The sequence below is a fragment of the Mytilus galloprovincialis genome, chromosome 8 (genome assembly GCF_965363235.1).
Source record: "Mytilus galloprovincialis chromosome 8, xbMytGall1.hap1.1, whole genome shotgun sequence".
Lineage (NCBI taxonomy): Eukaryota > Metazoa > Mollusca > Bivalvia > Mytilida > Mytilidae > Mytilus > Mytilus galloprovincialis.
The window spans coordinates 39,867,367-39,895,076 of record NC_134845.1 but is presented as its reverse complement, the minus strand read 5'-3'; the positions used below and the strand labels follow the sequence as shown (position 1 = coordinate 39,895,076).

Genomic DNA, 27,710 nt, shown 5'->3' with positions numbered 1-27,710 from the left:
GTTCGTTCCTTAGAGAGTTAATCTAATAAAGTTTGTTTGACTTATTATGTCGCACGCTTTAAACGACCTTGACCAGCTACGTGAATATTAATCAGTCCATTCAACATTATAGTACGTGTGTTCTATTTTCGCAGTTTTGAGGTCGAAGGTTTGAATTGACCAATGAATACGTTCGTTCCTTAGAGAGTTAATCTAATAAAGTTTGTTTGACTGATTATGTCGCACGAACTTTCGCTAAGCTCGGCCGCAATTAGGTGTACTACCCTCTTACATATACTCACAAGCCATGGTAAAACTTCAACTTTCTATAATTTGAAATGGATGGGAATTAAGTAACAATTAATTTTGAACTTTATACATACAAAGGAGTCTTATGTAAACGAAACGCGCGTCTGGCATATAAAATTGTTATCCTGGTACTTTTGATAACTATTTACACCACTGGGTCGATGCCACTGCTGGTGGACGTTTCGTCCCCGAGGGTATCACCAGCCCAGTAGTCAGCACTTCGGTGTTGACATGAATATCAATTATATGGTCATTTTTATAAATTTTCTGTTTACAAAACTTTGAATTTTACGAAAAACTAAGGATTTTCTTACCCCAGGAGTAGATTACCTTAGCCGTATTTGGCACAACTTTTTGGAATTTTGGGTCCTCAATGCTCTTCAACTTTGTATTTATTTGGATTTGAACTATTTTGATCTGAGCGTCACTGATGAGTCTTATGTAGACGAAACGCGCGTCTGGCGTATAAAATTGTAATCCTGGTACTTTTGATAACTATTTACACCACTGGGTCGATGCCACTGCTGGTGGACGTTTCGTCTTCGAGGGTATCACCAGCCCAGTAGTCAGCACTTCGGTGTTGACATGAATATCAATTATATGGTCATTTTTATAAATTTTCTGTTTACAAAACTTTTAATTTTTCGAAAAACTAAGGATTTTCTTACCCCAGGAGTAGATTACCTAAGCCGTATTTGGCACAACTTTTTGGAATTTTGGGTCCTCAATGCTCTTCAACTTTGTATTTATTTGGCTTTTTGAACTTTTTTGATCTGAGCGTCACTGATGAGTCTTATGTAGACGAAACGCGCGTCTGGCGTATAAAATTGTAATCCTGGTACTTTTGATAACTATTTACACCACTGGGTCGATGCCACTGCTGGTGGATGTTTCGTCCCCGAGGGTATCACCAGCCCAGTAGTCAGCACTTCGGTGTTGACATGAATATCAATTATATGGTCATTTTTATAAATTTTCTGTTTACAAAACTTTTAATTTTTCGAAAAACTAAGGATTTTCTTACCCCAGGAGTAGATTACCTTAGCCGTATTTGGCACAACTTTTTGGAATTTTGGGTCCTCAATGCTCTTCAACTTTGTATTTATTTGGCTTTTTGAACTATTTTGATCTGAGCGTCACTGATGAGTCTTGTGTAGACGAAACGCGCGTCTGGCGTATAAAATTGTAATCCTGGTACTTTTGATAACTATTACCACAGGAACAGATTACGTAAGCTGCTTTTTGCATAACCTTTCGGAATTTTGGGACCTCAATGCTCTTTAGCTTATACTTAGCTTCGTACTTTATTTTATCGTTTTTAATTATTTATTGATCTAGCAAGAAACAACAATTATATTTTACTAGATCTGTGTTTTATTTACTTTTAAAATTCAAAAAAAAAGTCAATGACAAACACTGCAGAAATACATCTTAACCAACATCAGGATGGTATCGTCACAAACACTGGACAGCAAAATCTAAAGAAGAAAAATGTCAAATATGAAAAAAACATTGACAGGGTATGACTAAACTTTACATTTATAAGATTAAAGTAATAATTTAGAATATTTAAAAGCAATTATTTAACATAGAAATCTAATTACAAATAGTTTAACACTAGATACAAATAGTTCAACACTAGTTTCATACATGAAAGGTATGTTTTCCTGAAATATTATCAAGGTCATGCATAATAAATAGGAATATAAGTTATTAGCGTCCATAACAAGAGCTTGTGTCGCTCACCTTGGTCTATGGCCATATCAAACAAAGGACACTCTTCAACCCTGTAAAAGAGAATAGACCATGACAAAAATCACTATTTTGTTGATCTTGTATATGATCTTTTAGTCTGTTTAGTTTCTTTGACTTGGCCAAGGTTGGTTAAATTTGTCTCAGTAGTTTCAGGAAAGAACTTTGTAAAAAATTACAAAAATTGTAAAAAAAATTGTAAAAAAAATTGTAAAAAACATGACTATAAAGGACAATAACTCCTAAAGGGGTTAATTGATTATTTTGGTCATTCTGAATTTGTTGTAGATCTGACTTTATCGAACAATTTTGCTGTTTACTGTTTACCTCTATCTATTATAATATTCAAAATAATAATCAAGAACTGTAAAATTTCAATAAAATTACTAATTTTGAGACAGCATCTCAACAAAAGGTTGACTGATGCGTCTAAAATTTTCAGGGCAGATAGCAACAAATGGAAGTTTTTAACGACCTTGACTGGCTATACAGCCCTTGCACGGTCGATGTGCAGATAGGTCTTGACCTGAAGGACATATGCATCCCGTTTCAAATTTGCTTGAAATGCTGTAGTTTAAGTTACTATATACATAAGTTACGAATTAAGAGTTTTGACCCTGTTGACTTTCCATAGTTATTACATAAAATAATTCATTGAAATTATACAGCAGACGTATGTCGTGTTAAATGTCACCCTGTTTATGAAAAGAGTCATTACTTTAAACGAGAAATCTGCCTTTCTTCGTACAAATGCTAACATTCGTCTGAAATTTCCCACAATGCAACTCGTTGATATATTAAGACAATATCGCTCGTTAATATAAGAAAAGTTTATATCGATTCGCTTCTTCTATAGACTGATAATATACTGAATAATATCTAGTACATCAACAAACAGAAGATTTATGATTTTTATGAAAATAAAGAACAAAAATAAACATATTATTAAATCCAAATGTTTGACGTGATGTTTTCTGCAACAGTTCTTGTGTGATGGGCAACACGTCTGAAATATAGCGATCCCGGTATATTTATTTACACAGTAATACGATAAAACCGTCAAAGATTATTTCCTCTTATACTAGTAAAAGACGCAATACATATCGTATGTTTGCATCAAATTAACTTACCCAAATAAAGCTTGAACATTTTGGCATTGTTTTTATTTTCATTTTTAAAGAAAAGTTATCAAAATTGTGATCATCATAAACCGGTTATGGCAAGGCTTATAACAATCAGTAAAACCCATATCGCATAAAATCTCGTTAAACCCCTGAAATGTCAAATATTAATAGATAATGTTATTTTCTAGATTTCCAACCACAATATCGCTAGTTTATTCATGCAAATATTCAATAACAATGCGTGTATCTCCATAGTTTCAAAAGACAAAAGTCTTTTTAACGGAAACAAATTCAAATTTCATTAGTAAATTTTAAAAGCAGTTCAATCAATTATAACTTATTAATAAAGCCTTGATAGTTTAGTCTCAGATGCATGATTTTTTTGTATTAGTTGTTAGTGGCTTTGAACAAGCTGTCAGATAACTGCGAGAACTCTCAGATCTGTTCTGCATGTCTTTTTGTTGTCGGGATGTACAAGTACCCGGCCACGTCCACTTGTATTTTTGTCCTTCTGATGAGTTAAGCCTTTTCAACTGATTTATAGTTCGTTCATATGTTGCACTGTTATGCCACTGTCCCAGGTTAGGGGAGGGTTGAGATCATGTTTAACTCCGCCACATTATTTATGTATGTGCCTGTCCAAAGTCAGGAGCCTGTAATTCAGTGGTTGTCGTTTGTTTATGTGTTACATATGTTTGTTTTCTCGTTTGCATTGTTATACATTGTCATATCTCGAGGCATGTTATAGCTGACTATGCAGTGTGGGCTTTGTTCATTGTTGAAGGCCGTACGGTGACCTATAGTTGTTAATGTCTGTGTCATTTTGGTCTCTTGTGGACAGTTGTCTCATTGGCAATCATACCACATCTTCTTTTTTATATTGATGTAAAAGATGGAAAACTGATATGTCAACGCAATTATTTATTTTGAAGTCTTTCAACTATGACAAGCATCGTTCAAGTAATCTAATCGAAATTCAAATATCAAATAACCTCTGCATCGTTCAATAAAATAATTTATACTGCACTAGTTCTATTTGAGCAGTCAAAATGCGTTGACCGTGTATCAGTCACTGACCTGATATCACTTTTCCTCGTGAATATTTAAATAGAAATTGCCGAAATTATAATTAATTATACATACGACCTATTCAACCAACCTGTTCTTGATTCCAATGTATACAACAACTAAAACTTATTGCTTTGCAATTTTTTGAGAAAAAAAAAACATATTACACTTGTTAATATTTTTGGTTTGTAAACTATAAATCATTTTATTCCACTATACTTAAATACCGACAGCTAAACAAAGATTTCATTGGTTGAGACTGCCCCATGTGACCTTGAACAAAACATCATATTTCCCTCAATCAAGGGAAATAAATGTATTATGTGCATGCTTATTTTTAATGTTTTAGTTCATTCTCAAATTCGTTCCCCATCGATTATGGTTTCAACAGGTATTGTACATTTCATTGTGTTGTATATTTCCCCGCCTGCATGATATGAGGCCTTTTTATAAAAGGGGGTAGTTTCCCAATATTTAAATCAAATAATAACATTAACACATTAAACAACAATTGAAAATAGTTTTTTTCGATTGCAGTATAAAGGCAATAATAATGCATTGACTCGACATATCAACGATATAAGGATGAGACCCAAAGTGAAAACGGGGGAAAAGCTCGGAAGAGCCTCGCATTTCCCCGTTTCTAAGCCTCATCCTTATATCGCTGATATGTCAAGTCAATGCACTAGTATTGTCTATATATCAATCAAATAGAAAATTTTACAAAAAATAAGACTTCAAACAGAAATTTTTAAATTGGCATTATTTACTGCTTGAATGTAAATCAGTCATTTTAAAAGTTGACTGAGTAATAACATCTTGAAATCTGACCATACCTTGAAAAATTTAACAAATGAAAATACGGTCAAGGTCAAATAACCCCTACAAATCGAACATTTGTAATCTTTTCATCTTTTATTTTTAAGTTTTTGCATACATGAAACCGTTGATATTCTCGTTTCAAATTTTCTATGAGGTGCAGACTTTTGTTCTGCATTAACAATGTACAATCATTAAGATCTTCTTCACATATGATTTTTTTTAAACTGTTGACACATAAAATTCAGAAAAAGACATTCTGATGGACAGCAACATAGATAAACTGTTCAGTCGCTTTATTCGAAATATCTAGCACATGATTTTCTTATACAACTGGCGTAAGAAGAAAACTTTACATTGAAAATTGCTTATTGAGTCAAAGACACCGGACCATGACATAGGAGGCAGGGCCTCAAAAGAATCGTCAAAACTAATATATACTGATAAATAATGCAACTTCATACAAAATATCATTGATATAGCACATGTCTTTATCAAACTGACTAAAGCAAAACACTTTACATTGAAAATTATTTGTTAATTCAAAGTCACCGCACTATGACACAGGAGGCAGGAGGCAGTTTCACAAAAACAAATTACGACTAAGATTGGTTGTAAATATACTTATTTTTTTATGACTTACAATCAATCTTAATCGTTATTTTTTTTTGTTTTTTTTATGATAAAACTGACTCCGGAGCCTCAAAATAGTAGTTACACTGATGTGTAATGATAGTAATGCAAATTAAAGGAAAATGTCTTCATTTATCACAAAATAGTTCAAAGTTGAAATAAAACCTACCAAATTTTAATGTTTAATGTTGAACTAATATTGTGAATGGTGAAAATCGAATTTTGAATATAAAAAACGACAATTGAATATCTTAAACAGATGCTGAATGTAGAATTTGGAACCGTTTTAAAAAATAAATACCAGTCGATCAATACAATCACTCGATTCGAATGTTGAACGTAAAAATGGAATGTTCAATGTTGATATTTTACGTTGAAGTATTAAATTCGAATGTTGAATGTTAAAACCGAATGTTTAAATTAACTCCCAGAAAAAGGTGGGTTTTTTCCAAATTGAATGATGAATGTTCACAACGAGTGTTGAATCATTCGATTTTAACATACAATTTTCGCTTTGAAAATTCAGAATTCGTTTACAATATGTTGAAATCGAATGATTAAAAACGTATGTTGAAATCAAATGATTAAAAACGTATGTTGAAATCGAATGACCAAAAACGAATGTTGAATTAAAAAAATGGATGTTGTAAACGCATATTGAATGTTGAATCGTATGTTGAATGCTTACAACTAATGTTGAGTGTTAAAATCAAATGTAAAAATAAGAAAAATCAAGAAAAATGGAGGTTGACTGTTGTATTGGGTACTTACTAAAACCACCTGTCACGAATATAGCGAGACAATAAGATTAACTTTTGAACGATCCAACCGGCCGGCATCTAAATACCAATGAAAAATATATATATGTATACATGAATAAATCTTTTTAAAAATCATTATAATATCATATGTCAATGTTGCTTCTTTCACGTGTATGTCTGTATTAACCGTTTGGGACTCAGAGGGTTAAGATAAACTTTGTTTGTTATAATAATACAAAAAAAAAGTAGTCTAAGCAGAGTAGCCTTAAATCTAAGCTCATCTTTGCCTATTAAATTCATATTTCTTATGAGTTCTGTTCATAAGCACTATACTGTTCGGTGGATGACAGTCAGTGAATGCTGTTTGTTCAACAAGCTGTATTTCAAACGTACGAAGATAACCATCGACAGATTAAAATGTCATTGCTTCATCCTGAATACGCTTGCAATAATACCACGCCACTAGATTATAAGCAAGGTCAATCAACTATTCTAATGCAATTTGTATGTAACAATTTTTTTCATTGGCTAAAAGTTGCCGTCAAATCCACAGTTGACCAGGCGTAACTAAGAATGGACCCGCCATTTTGAATTGTTGAATCAACAAATGTTCGATTACTACTATATAATCGAAATTAAAACAACACCTACCTCGAATTCGCCGTTTTAATGTAATTTTATCCGAATTTGAATCGTACAGGTAACGTAAAAATCTCCAGTTTGTAAGTTTTCATTTGTATGACGTCACGTTTAGCCATGACGTCTTTGCGCCAAAATCATTCATGAAGTTTCGCGGATTTTTTTTATTTGTCAAATTTAGACCTTTTTTCAAGTTTTATCGTATTATTTCTTTTTGTAATGCATTAGAATCGGAATAACAGTACTGTAGTTGAAGAGTTGCCACCGTCAAATCTACAATTGACGGTGGCAACTCTTCAACTACAGTACTGTTATTCCTTAAATCATATTTTTACTTTCCAATATAATCGTATTTATTTTACAAAAGAGAGAAGTATTGAGTATACTGACAATCTAAACCCATCAATACACGCATATTGCCATCAACAACTATAGAGATATCAAAAGTAGAGCAACAAGAAACCCCATCTAAAACTGGGGATGAACTTGGAATCTCTGGAATGGGAAGCAGTTTCTGATTCACTCGAGTCGCCCTTCGAAATGGAGATGCAAATTTTATAATTCGAATGAAAATCGAACTTCGGAAAGGCGCACGTATTGTTCACAATTTTTAAAAAAACATCAACGACGTCATCTGCAATACATATGTACATATAGCGATAAACAGATTATGGTTTTCAAATTCGATGATGTTTCTCTGCAAAAATCCCATTTCATAGCTATTGTCCTTTGATGTGAATGTAGCTTAGACACACTCTCTGGTTTTAAAAAATCAAATAATCTTTAAATAGCGATCAAAAGAGGATTTTGATTTTTATTTTTGATGTGTTAACGCTTCTTTTAAGCACCGCATTTAGGCTATTAAGTGACACCAGTTTTTATTGGTGGAGGAAGCCGGAATGCCTGGAGAAAGCCACCGACCTTCGATAGGAAAACTGACAATCCTAGTCCATTAAGATTGGAGTCGAGTGCACCCGCACGAGCGGATGAAAAGAGGACAGAATATTGGCTACAACAAGTGTAACATGTTCGTGGTCATCCATGACAAAAATATTCCATAACGGTCAAACCAATCAAGACGGCGTCCGTAAAACTTTTGAGGAGACGACTACAAGAGAGGCGCAAGATTCCAAAGGGACATTGAAACTAACGAGTCGAAAATAACTGACAACGCCAGAAAATTAAAAAACCGGAAAATCCTATATCAAATGGCAAAATCAAAAGCTCAAACACATCAAACGAAAGGATACCTGACTTGGTACAGGAATTTTCTTGTGTAGAAAATGGTGGATTAATCCTGGTTTCATAGCTAAGTGTCTCACTTGAATGACAGACGCATAACCTTCCGTTATATACTGAGTGCCAATGAAAACGCAACACTAAGTTTTTTAGAAATAACATTTGTATAAAAAATAATATTTTGTGTACAGTAACTGTTAAAGACAGTTAAAGGGTTTATCTAAAGATAAAAGTCAACCAAAAATGTTCAATTACCACGATTCGAATGCAATACATTAATGCAACACAACGCTACAATTCACTAACTCACAGTCTCAATAACGAATGTGTCCACCGCGTGCTGCAACGCAATCTCTACAACGACGTGGCATTGACCTGACCAGACGTCGGATACGGTGTTGTGGAATGTTTGTCCATTTTTCTCGCAATGCAATTTCGAGTTGGCGCAGCGTGACTGGTGGTGGCTGTCGTCGTCTTATGGCTTGTCCAATTTGATCCCATAAGTGTTCAATTGGACTCAAATCTGGCGAAAAGGCTGAACATGGTTGTTGTTGATAAACGCAGTTGTGAGTCGTGCGGAGTGTGCACGAGCGTTATCTTGCTGAAAAAGATTAACATCTTGATGTCCAGCCATAAACGGTATAACGGTCGGTCGTAAAACTTCATCAATGTAGCGTTGAGCGTTTAAATTGCCATTGATAGTGATGAGAGGAGTTTTATGGTTGAATGATATTCCTCCCCATACCATGACACTACCACAACCCCAACGATCTGTCTCTTGGATACACGAATTTGCATAGCGTTCTCCTCTTCGTCTCCACACACGAGTTCGTCCATCACTACGGCGAAGATGGAATCTTGATTCGCGATTTTGGCGTCGTACTGCTGTCAGCATGTTACCACGGAAAGGCCTCCGTGCCCTCAATCCACTGCTGCGCAAACGGCGTCTTACCGTGTTTGTTCCAATTTGTTTCCTATGGACGCCGACAGTCTCCCGTGCTGGTTGGACAGCCGTACGGAACCGATCTCGCAGATGCTGAAGACGAATGTATCGGTCCTGTTGGGCAGTAGTTGCTCTCTGTCTTCCGAGACGTCAATCTAATTAAAAACCGATCTCTCATCGCTCCTGTTTCTGATATGTCGCGTGGGAGATCTAACGAAACCCGCTTTGAGGTCACATGTGAGTGACCTCGTAGGTGTGTCTTTTTCGACCAATGAAATTGAGTCTTACACGATCTTGGAAGTTTAACGTAAGGCAAAGGGATGTAACTCATTTTATTTACGACGAAATCGTCAGTCAAAATAATTCATAAACTTTTTTGATTGGCTTATTAATAGGTCGTCAACTCATTTGCATATCTTTATAAATTCATAACTTTTAGTTCAATCACATTTGACCTCAAAGCCGGTTTCGTTAGATCTCCCACGCGACATATCAGAAACAGGAGCGATGAGAGATCGGTTTTTAATTAGATTGCCGAGACGTGGTCTATCATTCAAAGACCCAGTTTGGTTGAATCTTTTGATAAGTCTGGTAATTGTTGAGGCTGAACAATGCATTCTGCGTGCAATTTCGCGACTTGAAATGTCTCCTTGCACCATGCCCCAAACTTCATGTCTCTGGTTGTCTAAAAGTCTTGGCATCTACGGCTTAGTTTATTGCAGTGGCTAACAATAAAGGATGGGAAAGTTCAATTCTTAAGCGAGGCTTTCCAAAACACACAATGAGAAAATCACTCGTGCGTTAAATAGCGGTGCACTCGACTCATCCCCCTTTTTTGTAACCGAGCACGTAACTTTTTTTCTAAAATCATTCAAGCGTAAAGTTGTCAAAAGAAGTCTGACGATTCATTTTCTAACCGATATAGGTAATCATTTTAAAAAAAATAATTATATATTTTAAAATATTTGAAATTTACAAGTGTTGCGTCTTCATTGGCACTCAGTATATTAACAACGATGCGTGAATAAAACAAACAGACATGATAGGTAAACATTACAGAAAATGGACAAAGCAGTCAACATTGTGTTATAACCTTAGGACTCAGGTGACTGAAGTGGTAAAAGTGGTAAACAAATCCTGCTCTACATATGGCATCCGTCGTATCGTTAATGATGATAAAAAGCCGGTAATAAGTCTCAATAGAGGTAACCGGTGAGATCACGAACCGACGAATAATGATTGAGCAGTGATTTGCATATTTGGTAAAGCTAATTAAAATCAAATAATCGACTGAAATACCCCTTGACACCTCACACAGTTTCTTTTATTAGAAAAGAATGATAAAAATACGAGCTTTCAAGTATAAGGATGGATATATAAGACTATGTATTTTTAACTTATATGCCGGGAGTGCCTATGTACGGATTAAAACGAAACAGTACGTATAAATGTATACCTGTGATGATCACCTTCTACACTTTTAATAGTCACGTGGAATGATAGCATGATTTAATCATGGAGACAATCTTTTAAATACCACTGTGCATGTGTTTGATAGAAAAACATATAGAAAATATTGAATATAAATTATATTTGTTCAAAAATAAACATTTAAACTAGTAACTAGGGACCGACCATTTAACTTAAAGGTTTTTTATGCGGCGCGACAAATATTTTTTTTCAAATTTAACATTAATTTTTGTGGTAATTATCCAAGATATTAAGATTTTTTTTCCTTACCTGGCCAGATTAATTGTTTACTCAAAATTTAGAATCAAATACATTATTTCCGAAAGAAACAAGCCCCGTCCCCTCTTCATGTTAAATGAAATGATTTTTTTTTTTATTGTTTGTTTCTTGCATGGGACTGTAAGGGACTGTCCCTTACAAGAAATTTGCAACAAATAATAAAAAAAATCATTTGACACCCCACCCCCATTTATATCGCAGTTATAGCGGGTATCGATCATCTACAATGTATCTTTTAGGAGGGTATAAGGAGATAACCATTTGATTCGCAGGGCCTGGCCTGTCAGAATTGGTCAGTCAGATTATTTATTTCAGAAAACAAATTTCAACTGCTAAATGCAAGATTATTTATTACACATGTATCATTTCACTGTATAATAGAATTCAATTTGTAGGCCAGGGTTTTTAGGTGGAAGTCATCAGATTTACTACTATTTTATTCCTGGCCAATAAATCTATTTACAAAATCTGCCAGCTCCGATCCTAGAGTCAAAGGGTGTCCTCTAACCCCCATTTAGTATGCGGTATTGCTGTTATATTATAGTACGCAGAAAAAAAAAAATGGAACTTAATACGCTGGAATTATAAAATAATATTATTATATATTTATTAGTTTTCTGTTAAAGTATTCGGTACAAGGAATCTTCCCCTCTTTTTTTTTGTTATTTAGCTCATTGTAAATAATGATCCGGATTAATACAAATGTTCATGTCTTGGAAGCCGCCCTTTTCAAGACAGCCCGTGCGACTTGTTTAGAACGAAAAAGATGACAAGCAATTCTTACATACATAAATAACAAACTTTATGGTGGTTAATTACGGACCATTGGCTTATTTGGAAAAGGGGCTATGATTTTCATGCGGGCCACAATTTTTTTTTCGCCCGCTAAATGTTCTATCCTGCTTTTTTATTTTGAAAAAAAAATGGGTGCTGCCTTTTTTTCTTCGGCGCTTAGCGTCGATTAAAAAAAAATAAGTAACACACAGTCACCGGCAGCTTGATTTTTGTCGAGCCTAGGTGGTCGATTGGTCTAGATCGTCGGACATCTAACATTGTTGTGCTGTTATTTAGAGTAATTATGTATATACTATGTGTTTTCAGCCATGTATCGCCTTCACTGGTGGTCCAATGTATCGATCTATCCTAGAGTTGTCACTTGTTCAGATGTATATCGTTAAAGAAGGATCTAAATACAGCACAAACAGCATTTTCCAAAAGACCAAAAAGTGAAAAAGTATACTTTAGCAAAACGCATTTGACTAACAGGTCGAACAACTGATGTTCTTAACCCTTGCTGACTGCCATTGGCGATTGCCAAATAAATTGATCGCAAGATGTTGAAAAATGGATCTTAATATTAATTTAATTTTAAACCAAAAAAATTACGACCCGTGTATATATCAAAATCCTAAATACAGCGTTTGGTGGTGCGCCTGTCAGATGCGGAACGTACAGATAAGGTAATAGGTAACAGGTGAATATACTATTGGTATCGGTATCGGATTCGACCCGGAACTTCTAAATTATTGGCAATATTAATTATGTGGGAAACAAAGGGGTCTTGAGTGGTGTAATTTTTAATCAACAGCATTGTACTATATTAGTTAGATACAAAGTTGAATTCTTTGATTCATCGTTTTTACGTGATGACGGCTGATAAATTGGACCTCGTAATTTTAGTATTATAGATATACAGGAAAAAGTTAAGTAAAGTCCGTATGCTGGTAACATATAAGAAAATTATTAAAAGATAATAACGGTTTCAATGCATCACTTTTTTACTAGTACTTTCACTGCTTCCGCAGATCTTCAGGTAATGTGTATATATATATAAAATGACTGAATAAATAGTCCACGATTAATCTTACATCATGTAATATGATTTTGTACACTACCAAAAAGGGTACAACATCACCATTAAATAACTATAAAATGAACAAATATTAGATATTTCGGATAACAGATAACCTTCTTCAATAATAGCACGATGTCAAATGAATCATGTCAATATATTCAAACTGAAAAACTATCAAATTTTGAGGTTTATACAATTTAAGCGAACACCACAGACACTGGTACAATTTTAAAATTTCCAAACACGACGCACAGATTACAAAGATATGCCAAATAAAAATAGTTATTTGCGATGTGAACAGGCACAACTCTAAATTTCCAAAGGTTGTGACAGTTTAAATGTTATAACTGTATGAAGGGCAGTTCTCAAACAAAAAAATCAAAAATGCCCTAACCGATCCAAGTTTGTATAATATTTCAAATTTGACAACGGATTGGCAATTGCAACATAAACTACATATTTAAGCCTCCCAAACAAATAGCAGTTTAATTACTATACTATATATGAAAATATTAGTTTTCGCGAACCATTTAGGTCACGGAAATTCCAAAATATGGCATCAGTAAGGAGAGTTGTACAAATAGTGTGAATACACAGAACCCCCATCCAATTTATCTTTAGCTAAAAGTATTCATCATTTTCTATTTTATATGTACTATAAACAATATTCCATTTTTCTATAGTTTCGATTAAAATGTGCCAAAATCTTAGTTAAAATAGGTCAAATGCCCCAAATAAACATTCCCTGATTGGTTGAAGTACTGTGGCGTCGATGTAAAGCATAGCAAGCCTCGATGTAAAGCATGCACACGCTTCACAGGAATAAGGAGAGTTTTACAAGTAATGTGAATACACAGACCCTCAAACCAATTTGTGTATTGTTGACAATAATCAAGTGTTCATCTTTTTCTGTTTTGATTTTGCTAACAACATTCCATTTTTTCTATAATTCCGCTTTAAATATGTGAAACCCCGCAATAAAAATAGATGGCCTCAATGATGTAAACGCAACGCAAAAACTTTCCGTTCTTATGTTAACATCTTGAACTTCGACCCTGGGTTCAAAGGCGTTAATTAACCGATTCACAAATAGAGATCTCCTTGCGCTCAAATGTAATAGTGAAGTATACAGGCTACTTCGTTTACAGAAATATATACACACTTTATCAGAAATATAATGTCATGCATGATCTGCACGTTCACGCTATTTTTTATGCTGAACTTTAGTCAAATTCAATTCCATACAAATTTTATTACGTAAAGCAATAGGAGTAAGAATATTTTTAGCGCCAATTTAACCAGCATTGATCATTGCCATCATCAAAATTATTTTTCGTAATCATTGTGAAATTTCATTTACATAGAGTTTATTAATATAGAGTAATTTTGGTAAGTATGGTTTATTAATGTTAAGGTTCTCGAGATGTGCTTCTCTAGTCATTTTTGACGGTCAGTTTAATCCCATTTATCTCAATATTATCCCCGATGACAGAAATGTCAACCCGACCTATTCGTGTCAAAAGTGAAAATCTAATCTATTTCAGTGTATGTAAAGTGCGGATCCTAAAATACCATTTTCACTGTATATGCCATGCATTTCTGATGTGGTAAATAAACAGACGAAAAAAATATGATTTTTGAAGAAAATGAAGAAAATTGTTCACATGTACTATATTTAATAACAAATAATACAAGTTATACAAAATAAGAGATGGGAACGGGTTTTAACGCGCCGAAGGCCATCCATACGTGAAATAGATACCGAAAAAGGTGAATATTTAGGACGTTTTACGAACAAATCGTGCAGGTGATTAAAAACTAGCAGGGAAGATGTAGTTGCAAAATAATATTCATAACAACACAATTATTAATGTTGTATAACGTAGAATAGCTTTTGTTATTCAGTTTGCCCATATTGTATTGAATTCCACTATGATGCTATCTTTATGCGAGTCATGTTTACTGTTGAATAATGATACTTTACTTTCATTTTCACTGTAGAGCGATTCATTAGTATTGTATATGCGGTGCATTTTCACTGTATGAATTTTATTAATTTTTATGCATTAAATTCCAAATTCAGCCGACTTGCACAAACAATAATTAAAGTAAGAAAAGGATTTGATAGTGCTGACTTTGAGATGAAAAGTTTGATTGAACACTCTAATAAATTCAATAGAATTAATATTTATTTCAAATAAAACACATCGTTGTCATAATATAACAATATGTAGATCATTTCAGAGTTGAAAGTGTTTCTTAGATTAATGCAAAATATTTTCAAATGCATGCCAATTTGATAAAATTCATGTTTCTGCAGTAGTCATTATACGCATGTGCAAACAAATTTTATCATTGGATTTCGAGTATGGGTCTATTTACCAATCAGAAGAAGCATGTCATAGATTTTTTTATAATTTATCAGAATCTTATTTAGAGTGTAGTTATATTTATCCAATGCATTGAAACTTCATCACTGAATACGTACATCTCGCATGTCTATCGAAATAGAATGGGATAAAAACAACAATACTTTCTAATATTTTTTTATAAATCACTTCTTGACCAATTTCAATGAGGTTTTGAAGTAAGATTTTTTATTTTGGGTCCGGTTTTGAATTGGCCCATAGGGTCCAAAATAAAATTTGAGGTTCTTTGGTAGGCTGAATCCATACATGATTGTGTTTATTATTTTTTTTTTTTAATTTTTGGCCCATTTAACAAGTTTGTGGGGTCCAAACTGTCAAGAAATAAATTCTTTTGGATTTCAACAACAGTTGAATATTTGGGGTACTTTGGAATGCTGAATCTTACCGTGTTTTTAAATTTGGGATTTTGGTATTTTGGGCCAAGTTATCGAAATGGTCCACATTGAGGCCCAAAGGGTCCGAAATTCAACATTTTTTTTTATTTCATCAAAAATGAAGTCTAGCCTGAATGTTGTGTACATACTTTCCCCAAACTGTTCAGGGTTCGACCTATGCGGTAGTATCAAGGGTGCTGTACAACACGTACATCATGTTCCAATGCAACTTTATCAGTATACGTTTTTGACAGATAAAGTTTGCCCTACACAACTTGACTTGCATTTCAAGCTTTAATGACTTTGGATAATTATATGTCACATTGTCGTTTCATTTCATACAGTAAAGAACATGCAAGTAACAATCGAGCAAAAACCTATCTTTCCTATTGAGGCATTTGGGGCTCAACAATAGGGGAGGCAAGTGAAGATGAATCACAGAAAAAAGAAAGAAAGTTAAGGAGGGGTCTTCATACCAATGCACGTATTGTCCTTTCAAGACAAAATGAGTAGCTAGTTTTCCCAGGCATAAGAAGACCCACACTAATGGGTTAAACAAATGTGACCAGTGTGAATTAAAATTTTAAGACTTCTCAATAAGCATAACAACTGATAGCATGGAGAAAGCCTGATTTGTACTCATTGTTCCAAACACTTCAAAAGCAGAACTGGGCAGTGGCGGATCCAGAACTTTTTGTAAGGCGGGCCCTATGGCTGACCTAAAAAGGGGGACGGGGCTCAAGTCATGCTTCAGTGATTCCCTATATAACCAACCAAATTTTTCCAAGGTCCCCTGGATACGCCTATGCTGGCATAGCTTCCCATATGAAGAAAGCAACAGGAATTTTTAATCACATCTTCTCGTTTTATAGTAAAACATTAAAAATACTGACCGCAGAGATCGAACCCTGAACAGTTGGAGAAAATTTGGACATAATATTAAAGCTTGATACTATCTGAATTTGGATTGTGATCCAATTTATGACGTTATACAGGTTTCTGACACAAGAACCCTTATACTGCCAGCGGGCCGATCGGGCCGATTGACGTTGTCTGTAACTGCCAGCCGGCCGATTGGGCCGATTTAGGTGTTCTTTAACTGCCAATGGGCCGATATGGCCGATGGTTAGGGTAAATGATATAAAAACATTATATTCTGTCAATATTCTTTCTTTTTCTCTACATTCTTCCTTTTTTCGTGACGTCATATACAATTCTCTGACGAAACAGTGACGTCATAGCTGTAAAATTCAGCGCAATGGTTAGGGAGCTACCATTTGATTTTTATGGGGGGGGGGGGGGGCTATTTTTTTTTTAGCTGTAATCTCTGTCCTGCCTTTTTATTTTTCACTCAGTTCGGTCCTGCCTTTTTTTTTAGTTTATCCTGACTTTTTTTTTACCTAAATTGTCGTCCTGCCTTTTTTTTTTTTACTTAAAACTCCTGTCCTGCCTATTTTTTTCAAATTTCATCATCAAACGTATCAAATTGAAGAGATATAAGGAAAGATAAAAATTAGAATAGTTCACGTTACACGATGCCTTTTTATATATACATATATCATGTAATAGTTTGAGAGAAAAAGGCAAACATTTAAAGTGGAAAAACGTTTGAATTTCTTGAGGGGAGACATTAGGATTTATAAAAAAATATATAATATCCTTGCATGGTTAGGGAGCCACCATTTAATTTTTATGGGGAAGGGGGGGGGGGGGCTAGGATGAAATTTGAAAAAAAATAGGCAGGACAGGAATTTGAGTAAAAAAAAAAGGCAGGATGAGACACTTGCAAAAAAAAAAGTCAGGATGACATTTTAGGTAAAACAAAAGTCAGGATAAACTAAAAAAAAAAGGCAGGACCGAATAGAGTTAAAAATAAAAAGGCAGGACAGAGATTACAACTTAAAAAAAAAATGCAGGACAAAATTTTTCATCATTTGTGTTAAAAGTAAAGGTTTCCGTTTAATCATTTATCCTCGTCGATTCCTTAAATGTTTTGTACGAAATCAAAATTTGTCTTTCCAAATATAAAGTGTTACAAGGGGAACTTAAAGCTATTGAAAACAAAAGTTCAGTCTCGGATAAGGATATAAGGTATCCATTCCCGTGGGGCATTACAGCGTAACTTCATCCCAAGATGTTTTTATTTATTTTTTATATATATAGCACCCAGCGTATGACCCTGCTTCAAGATTTAGACCACTGTTATCCTTTATGAACAAACAATTGTGTCGGTTCATCGTTCCTAAAAAAGAGGTTTGTGTGGACGAGACTTTAATGGCAACCAAAGGTCATAATGTTATGAGGCAGTATATCCCATCTAAGGCTGCAAAGTTTGGAATTAAATTTTGGATGCTTTGTGAATCAGCGACTGGTTACATTTTGCAAATGTCTGTGTACAGAGGGCGACATTTTGATCCAGTACCAGGACAGTTGCAGGGTACAACGGTTGTCATGGATCTTATGAGTGCGTCCAATATTCTGAATAAAGGCCACCATAGTTTTTGTGATAGCTTCTTTTGCTCACAAACCTAGCTTCATGACTTATTCAAACTACTACATATATTACAGGTAGCTATTTAAAGTAAAGCAAATTAAATGTAGAATGTTCACCTGTCCTTATATCGGTGTACCGATGTTTTTGACTTTTCACAATTTTATTATCACTATTTTCAACTTCGAACAGTGCATGGTAATGACTTTTTTAGTCAGTCTTAGTGTTATAAAAATTTCCCAAAATTAAACAATAAAGTTCAGATAAACAAGAAAAAAATGGAACCGCTATAAAATTAAAGAAATAAGAGAAAATAACATACAGTCAAGATAATGGTTACAAAATAATTTCACATTGAAACTTAAACAGAAATACTGACCCCGTAAAAAAAACCTGATGTGAACTCGTGCACTCTGGAATGGTAAGCTGGCATTTTAAAATACACCAAATGTGTACATATAAACAGTTCGTTTAATATATAATACTTGCATTTCAGTCAATATATCTTCTTAGATATGCACATGTAACTATTATTTCTTAAAGTTATACATAGTATATACATGTACATATGTCAATAGATAGCATACTTAGGCTACATTGGGAAACGTGCCGACATTTTTTTTTCTTTTTTCAGGAACTCTTAGAAAGAACCGTCCTATGCCGAACACCATTCGTAAACGGGTACAATAAAAATATGGGAGCAGTTGACACAACAGATGCCATAATGAAAGCGTACGGTGGACACCGAAAAAATCGTAAACCGTGGAAGAAAGTTGTCCTACATTTATTTCACCGCATTGTACATAATGCCTATATGCTGTCAACGTATATTTGTTCCACATAACAGAAGTTCCAATGGAAACTTTGTTATAAACATTGTCATAATATCTATTCCTGTTGGAACAAATATTTATAGTATAACTAATCGCCGTATTTGAATATCAAAAATAAGACAACGCGCACTCGTTTAATCCATGCGTCGTTCGGTCACAAGTTGTCTTATTTTTGATATTCAAATACGGCGATTAGTTATTCTTTTTATTACATTGGCAAATGGCCTTTTTTTTATGAAATTAATGTAGAAAATGTTAGGAACTATATCTTTTTCTTACGCATTGACAATTTGTTTTGATCCGACGTTATCGACGTCTTGACCACGCCTATTGTTGTATGACGTCAGAGAGTGAAATAACCACGTTTATTTCACATGTGAAATTATCGGTTTTTATTCAACTGGGAAATCAATGTAATTCATTGCATCCAATGTAATAATCTATAACATTTAATCCGTTAGGAACATATACTGTAATATTTCTTCCTGTGGAAATAATATTCCAGAATATCTTTTCCTTTTGGAACTTATATTATGAAGGAACTTCTATTCCGTGACAGTGCAACTGAAGGTTTCTTACCGCCTATAACATTTTGTTTTCCTTCTAGGATAAATAACCATCAAACCAAATCCCAATCTTTCCTTTCTGGTAATGGACCTTGTAGTACAATTTTAGAGAGGTCCATACACTTGAACACAAGATATTGTGTGGAAACTAGAAAAATGTTTGTTTTGCCATTTCTTTTGCCCCTAATTTCTGAATGTTTGGGGCAATTATCCCCGACCAGACCTAAATGGATTAGTTAAATCTTTGGAAAAGGAAAGTGCTGTTTTAATTGATTGGTTTGCTAATAACAAAATGAAAGCTAATCCAGATAAATTTCAGGCTATTGCTGTTGGGAATAAATCAAAAAGTGGGAATATTAAATTCAATTTGGATGGGAATGAAATTTTATGTGACACTGAGGTAAAGCTCCTGGGGGTGACAATAGATTATCAACTCAAGTTTAAAACTCATATCTCTGATATTTGTAAAAAAGCATCAAGGCAGTTAAATGTTCTTAAAAGAATTGGAAAACATCTATCTAAATTTGGAAGGTTAACTATTTATCATTCATATATTATGTATAATTTCAATTATTGTCCTGTGGTTTGGCATTTTGGTGGGGAGGGTAATACTAAAAAGATGGAAAAAATACAAGAACGTGCCTTGAGGTTCATATATGAAGATTTTGATAGTGATTATGAAACTCTGTTGTTAAAATCTGGTTTACCTTCTTTAAAAATAAGACTCCTAAGAATGATGGCAATAGAAACTTTTAAAATATTACATAAAGAATCACCGGTGTGGCTCCTGCAGATCTTAATACCTTTATTTTATTTTGTGTTAAATGTTTGTTCCATGTAGCTTATAGAAATTAGTTTGCTTTATTTATTTCATTCTGCTTTGCATGTGCTTATGTTTCAGTTTTAGTGCTTTGCTTGCATGTGCTATGCTTTTTATTTATGAACTTTTTACTTGCAATATAGCTATCATAATTTGTATGTCTCATATGTGTGTTTTATGTATCTTAATATGTGTGTTGTTATTGTTATTAAATAATGTCGGCAAAAAGCTCTACAGAGCTTATGTTTGTATTTAATGTAACCCGACTTGAAATAAAATTTCTTATCTTATCTTAACAAAATCCCAGTCTTCCATTTGTGATAATGCGAAAAAGATCCAAAAACCTTAAACAAGTAATCATCCGGAAACTACAAACATGATTGTTTTTTGTCCCTTTTTGTTCCTTCATTCCTAAACTGTTAGTACCATAAACCCAAAATGAAACCTAACATTCTACTTGTGGTATTGAACACTGTGGTACAATTTCAGAACAATCAAAATTCTTATACACAAGTAATTATACTAAAACTATAAACATGCTTCTTTTGGCCCCTTTTGCGTAAACGGTTGGAACCATCATCCCCAACATTATCCCAACCTTCCTTTTGTGGTATTGAACCTTCTTTAAAATTTATATAGATCCATTTACTTAAATTAAAGTTGATCGGAAACCAAATGGGTCTTCGGACGACGCAGACGATAACGACATTATAGCAATATACGAACCGGGAAAAAACATTGCGGGGAAACATTTCAGTTTACAGTTCACACATGTCAATACTGTGGGAAAACGTATAAATGGCCAGCCAGTTTCTATAGACATATACAAGTTATAAATAGATATAAATATTAAAGTAATCAAATAAGTTTTTCATTTGTTGCAAGTTTAATTATTACATTAATCTACAATAAAAATTCATCGCATTTTCGAAAATTCTACATCAGAAATGAATGCCATACAGTGACAATTCATCGCATCTATAGTGAAAATGGATCGCTTTTAATAACTGATATCCTATGTCATGTTGCTTTTATTACACATATTTGCACTTTAATACTGTTATTTTACCTTAAAAAGACACATTATAATGAAATTATGTTAAAACTTAGTTTCAAATCAATTATTTTGGTATTTTCGAAACGTAAACAAATAAAGTTTTCCCATGATCCTTTATTCTACAATGAACATACTCGCATACAACAGTGAAAATGAACTGACTGGATTCGCACTTTATATACACTGTATTTGATGAACTAATTTCTTCTAAAACTGTACATGCATTATTTCTGTATTATTTGATAACCAATCACATTCACGTTGAGTGTTTGCATGATAATTGGTTCTGTATGAGTAAACTGTGTAGTGTATTGCAAGATCTATGCAAATTGTGACGTCAGTGCGCGAGCACGTGACATTACTATTTGTAAACATACCGGCTCATGTAACACGTGTCTGAAGTATATATATATTCAAGTGCAATCAATCTTTCAATCACTATATTATGATTTTTTTGTGTCTGTTTTTAGGTTTACATATCAGTAGTCGAAGTAAATTAGACATAGTGTCATATTGTTCCTGTTCTTAGTTGTGATTTTTTATATAGAATTAGAAGATAAGTCTAAATAAGTCATTACTTAATAGGAGGGATCCTGATCTCAAATCCCCGGCTTAAAGACATGAAATCTTGAGGTCCCGAATTAACAAATTCAAATTCTGACATCCCGAAATTCTACATTTGTTTAAAAGTCATATTTACTCTTTAGTTCATTTACAGTAACAGCTGTTTTTTTATTTTGATTCGGTTTTCCATGTATTTATGTCTTATATGAAGTAGGTTTTAGGTCCTGTTACTTAAACATCTTATTGCTATTTGTCTGCCATGACGGGACATCACCCAGGTTCCTGTAAAATTTTGACTTCACAATTCAAAATAACTGATGCCGCAATGGAAACGGGATTGTTGTATGACGTCAATTATTATAGATAAGATAAAGATAAGATAAATAATAGTTTATTAAAGTGTCACATATTGATCTACATAAAAATACATAAAAACGTTAACATCATAAAAAAAAAAGATCAATACCCAGCCTATAAAGACTTACGAGACACTGTATATACAAATAAAAGCTATAACAGTTATACTGTTTTTATAAAAAGGCATAGTCATGCATTACATGATTTAAAAATCATTAAATATGTACACACAATTATAAAATATCTATTCATGAATGCTTCAAAATAATAATATAGAACTTACTAATAAAAAAACCAACAATAAATACAAAAGAAGTATAATTACAGTTTAGTTCGCTTAAAAACGCCACTAGGGTAAAGGTTAAAAAAAAAAAAAAAATCAGTAAGAATTCAGTTATAGTTCAGTAAAATTTTTAGTAAAATTTACGGTAAAAATTTAACGATTAATTCAAAATAAATTCGTTAAGTAAAGATTTACAAAGTAAAAATACAAAAAAGGAAATTTAAATCATTACATTTAGTTTAAACAATATTATATAAATTTTTTACGTCTCATAAAACATTTATGGAGTGTATTAGCCAAAAGTGGTTGGATTTCATCACATTTCATTAAAGATGTAAACTTGTGTGCAGTTGTTAATATTTCAAAATTGTCAATCAACTGTTTAGCATTTTGAAAAAGTTCAAATCTAATGTCCGAATAGAGCGGACAGTTCATCATGAAGTGTATTTCATTTTCTACGGTTGAATGGTCACATAGTTTACATAATCGTTCATTCAAGGGTATCTGCGGTCTGGAATATCGTCCCGTTTCAATAGCCAATGGCAACGCTCCACTTCTAAAAAGTGTCATTGTTCGTCTTACGGAACGTGGGATGTTACGCTGTATATATTGTTCAGTTTTAACATTTTCTTTGTATAAGCGATAAGTTCGTAGTTTATTTCCGTTTGGCTGATTTCTGTCATTAAAAAGTTCTGATAAAAATTCATCATTATCTAGAATTGTCAGTTTGTCTTTAATTAGATGTACTGCTGTTTTTAATGATATTTGATTGTTATTGACTAAATCTGCACATTCAATAGAGTTTATAAAACCGGTCACTTGCTTGTGCCATCCTTTCCGACGTCTTGAGGCCCAGTTCGACACCGTTGAGATAAGTCTAGCATCGTCTGTGCGTTTCAGCCTACATAATAGACGTATGCATGACAGTTTTTGTTTATTGAAACACGTTATCAGTCCTAAATCGCCACGTACTGCGGAGTTTGATGTTCGTTTTCCTACAGCTAGAAATAATTTGCAGGCTTTGTTTTGAACACTATTAATCACACCATATTGTTTTGTTCCCCATATACCACTTGCATAGAATAGGATAGGCTCAACTGTTGATTCATACAGCTTGAAGAAAACACGCTGAGTCATACCTCCACTACTTATAAATTTTCCGTATAAGGCGCCTAGTGCACGACTAGCCGACTTGGCCAGTTCTCCAACAGCTTTTTGCATGTTCAAATGTTCATCCAGCCAAAGGCCTAGGTACTTATATGAATCAGCATATCCGATGTTGGTATTAGAGCACGTAAATAAATAGTTACTTCGACTAATTGATGGGTTTCTAAAATGGACAATCTGCGTTTTGCCTGCATTAATATGAAGTTTCCATTCATTACACCAAGATGTTACCACGTCCAATATTTGTTGTAGTTTCGATTCGTCAGGTGCAATAAGCGCAATGTCATCTGCGTAAAGCAAAATACTCATGATAATGTCATCTATTTTGATACCACACTGTAGATCGTTAATTCGTTGGGTTAAGTCATTTATATAGACGGCAAAAAGGCTCGGAGAAATCAAACAGCCTTGTTTAAGTCCGGCGTCAACATTAAACCATGGAGTGAACTGATCATTTACTCTAACTGTACAAGATACGTTGTCATATAGCGACTGTAAAGCTGACATAAATTTTCCTCGTATACCTGCATTTGAAAGTTTATACCAAAGTAGGTTTCTTTGAACCGTATCGAATGCCTTACGCATGTCCACAAAGCAAACAAAAGTTGAAAGTCTCGCTATTTTACGGTCATTGATAATGGTGTGTAATGTATAGATGTGTTCCTCACAGCTACGTTTTTCCCGGAAACCGTTCTGGTCGTCACAGAGAATATCATTAACATCTAGCCATGATGAGAGTCTTCCGTTTAAAACATGACAATAAATTTTACTCGGAACAGAAGTAAGTGTTATTCCTCGGTAATTCAGAGGGTTGTTTCTCGTGTCTGATCCACATTTGAAAATCGGATTAATTATTCCCTTTGTCCATTGATCCGGCACTTTCCCAAGTTCGAAGCACCCGTTGCATATTAAGTGCAAAAGATCTATTGCTGTTGGCTTTATAGTTAAAGTGGGACAGATTATCTGGTCAGCCGATAATAGTAAGTGATATTAGGTAACTTAAATCTAAGGGTCATTTGCTTAAATCAGTTCCAATAATGCATTGGACATACACAAAATGTAAGGTTTTTCTGTTGGTCAAGTGACAATTTTTATACGACAGCAAAAAAAAATTGTGCGTGGTATAATGGTAGAATGAAATTCAAAACAGTGTGGCTGTGGCCATTGATTGACACATTAAATTCATCCATTGACTGGGACAATTTACGTGAACGTTTGTCTGTAACGACCACTGTTCACGACGTACCTACGATAGAAATTTAAACTGTGGGGTCACCAAAGGTTTCTTAACGTCTTTAATTATAAAATAATTTGAAAAATTAATCAGGAATAACCTATATGTTTTGATTGTACATGTAGATATGGAATCTTATTTTATCATGAAGTCAGATTTGAAAATGACTTGGGGAATTAAGTTGTCAGTAAAGACTGAATGTCAGTTTTAGTCTTATATATGATTGAACTTTAAAATTTTAGTCTTATATGTATATAATTATGTGTACATATATCACTGATTCAGTGGCAATGATAAATAGACACTGACAAGTCTTAGATAACATTTTATAGTTTTGAATGTTTGTTCATCAGTTGACTAAAATTAGGTGGATATGTGTTCTTATTTCCAACTCAACCTATATCAATTTGTGCATGAAGCAAATTGATAGTTGCTAGATACTGAATGATTATACCACAAGAAAGTTTTAACCTGTGCATATATACTTAAAATATGATAAAAAAAAATCGTCTTTTTCAGGACTTCTGATCCAACCATGTAGTATGGCATGTTATTGAGATATGGTTTTGGTCAATTGATGTTCATAAAGGACCTGTAGTACAAAGTATATCACTGGATTTAGCTCTTTGTCTAAGTGTATTATTAAAGTACTTTGCTTTGAGCTCAGTTCATTGTTATGCAATTCATTCTTTGTGAGAAAAAAAATCTGACAGACAACTCTCATGTACAAGGATTTGTCAAAGAAGTGTCACCTCTATATATGTACAATGTAAGTAATAGGGAGATAAAAGCATTCTATTTCGATTTGAACCAAACATTATATGTTCATTGACCAAATTAAAAAAAAAAAAAAAAAAATTACCAGACAATGCTACTCCCGCTACTAGCAATATGATGCTAGGTTGTTTTAATACATCTGTTCTGCCTACTGATGACTAAGCCCTGAGTGTAAATGGTCCTTCAATTATATTTAAAAAAATATAAGGCCTACAAATACTGTATTTGTACATGTATCACTCATATTTGTATCCATATAACAAAAAAAATGAAAAGAGAATAATTTTGCATAACCTTTTTAATACTATTTCTTTTTAGATATTTAGACATATTAAGACTAATGAAATTCTATCAGATTACCTTTAGAGCAGTTATGAGTCTTTGAAGCATGCTATCAAAGGTTCTTTTGGTGAAATCATTGTCATATTGGTCAAAATTTTTCTTTGTTTCGACCAGATTTGGAGGAGATATTATCAAAGAATTGATAAAAATTATCACAAAGGTTTACTTCCTAGATCATCTAGCCCCTAGAATCATGGTGGGCATTGTCATTACTGAAAACCAACAAATGTATTCTAATCTGAGGGACATTTTAACAATTTTTTTTACTAATGATACTGATGATCCACCACAAAATAATATAAATAAAACAATACAAATAGTAAGCAAATGCATATAAAAAAAGATGTGGTATGATTGCCAATGAGACAATTCTCCACAATAGACCACAATGACACAGAAATTAACAACTACAGGTCACCATATGGCCATCAACAATGAGCAAAGCCAATACCCCATTATCAGCTATAGAAGGCCCCGAAATGACAATGTAAAACATTCAAACGAGAAAACTAACGGCCTTCTTTATGTACAAAAATTAACGAAAAGTGAATATGTAACACACATATAAACGACAACCACTGAATTACAGGCTCCTTATATCATGTTATCAAATCTATATATCATCTCCCATTTAAAAAAAAAACACATGAAAAAATGAACCTATTATGTGTTGCTCTCCTAGCTACAAAATGTATCCAAAATCAAAGATGTGGAACATATTCTATCATAATCATTTGGAAACTAATGTAATTACTGTCTCTTCCATGCCCGTCTTGAACATAAAAACTAAACATTAAATTAACAATACTCCTAATGCTCAGGTTGGTTGTCATCGTGCAACACAGTTAATAACACCATATAGGAAAACATAGAACTCCCATTTGTCATAAGACACTGTCAAACATCCAAAAACACTGTGCGGGACAAATTTGCCATTCCGGTATCGGCAAATCTGACTTTGTCGGTTTACAAGATATCCAAAAAAAAAATTGCCCAGTGATAGATTATTGAAAAATTAAAAAAATGCCATATGTCCCAACTTGTCACTGTTGTCACTCTTGTCACTGCAGCTGATTAAAAGTACATTTCCCATGGGAAATTTGATAATTCCCATGGGAATATTAGAATTTCCCATGGGAACATTGGAAGTTCCCATGGGAAAAATTACTTTTCCCATGGGAAGTTTAGAGTTCCCATAGGAACTTTAAAGTTCCCATGGGAAAAGATGAATACAAAAAGTTCCCATGGGAATTAATTCTTCCCATGGGAACAAATTTTCTTCCCATGGGAACAATTTTTCTTCCCATGGGAACAATTTTTTTTCACATAGGAACAATTTTTCTTCCCATGGGAACAATTTTTCTTCCCATGGGAACAATTTTTTTTCACATAGGAACAATTTTTCTTCCCATGGGAACATACTATATTACAACATGTACAATACAAACATTATTTTCCATTTGAATTTTTTTGTTCAGAAAAATTACAATTTGTTGCAAATACTGGATATATGAGAATAAAAGAGAATATACTTCTGCCTTAGCTG

General features: G+C 33.6%; 1 long non-coding RNA gene across 2 annotated transcripts in view; it reads right to left on the bottom strand.

The window, feature by feature from the left end:
* Window positions 1–1,644: 1,644 nt before the first annotated feature.
* LOC143043279 (uncharacterized) overlaps window positions 1,645–27,710 on the bottom strand; it is a 65,771-nt gene continuing 39,705 nt past the window's right edge. Inside the window, exons 3-5 of one of the 2 annotated variants that reach the window (XR_012968290.1) lie at window positions 6,456–6,523; window positions 2,035–2,075; window positions 1,645–1,766 (exon numbers count right to left, since the gene is read on the bottom strand). This is a non-coding gene — a long non-coding RNA (uncharacterized LOC143043279). The remainder of the gene's footprint in view (window positions 1,767–2,034; window positions 2,076–6,455; window positions 6,524–27,710) is intronic. The other variant, XR_012968289.1, reaches the window with a different exon arrangement.